The sequence below is a fragment of the Polypterus senegalus genome, chromosome 9 (assembly GCF_016835505.1).
Source record: "Polypterus senegalus isolate Bchr_013 chromosome 9, ASM1683550v1, whole genome shotgun sequence".
In the NCBI taxonomy this organism is placed as follows: Eukaryota; Metazoa; Chordata; class Cladistia; order Polypteriformes; family Polypteridae; genus Polypterus; species Polypterus senegalus.
In genome coordinates this window covers 77561619-77561968 of record NC_053162.1, presented here as the reverse complement: position 1 = coordinate 77561968, position 350 = coordinate 77561619, and positions in this window count along the sequence as shown.

Here is a 350-nt window from a genome sequence, read left to right as displayed (position 1 = left end):
ATGACCGGTTTCTTTCATTCTTCTTCCAAAATATTCTCCTACTGGCTGATGGGTGAGAGACTGAAATGCAGGAAGTTCCACTGATATACTAAACAGATGAGTTGGGTCTGCTGGTTGTGTCTTCATTCATATCTTTCAGGCGTGTGGTTGTCTATTGAATCGGGCTACAGCGAGAACTCTAGTTGGTAAAACAGGCGTAGTGTAATCTGAATATCAGCCTTTATTTTATAGAGTGCATTTCATATACAGTTGGTGATGCTACATTGGCCCGTGTGTGTATATATTTGCCCTACGGTGGTCTTACACCCTATCCAAAAATTGTTCCTGCCTTGCACCCAGTGCTTGCTGGG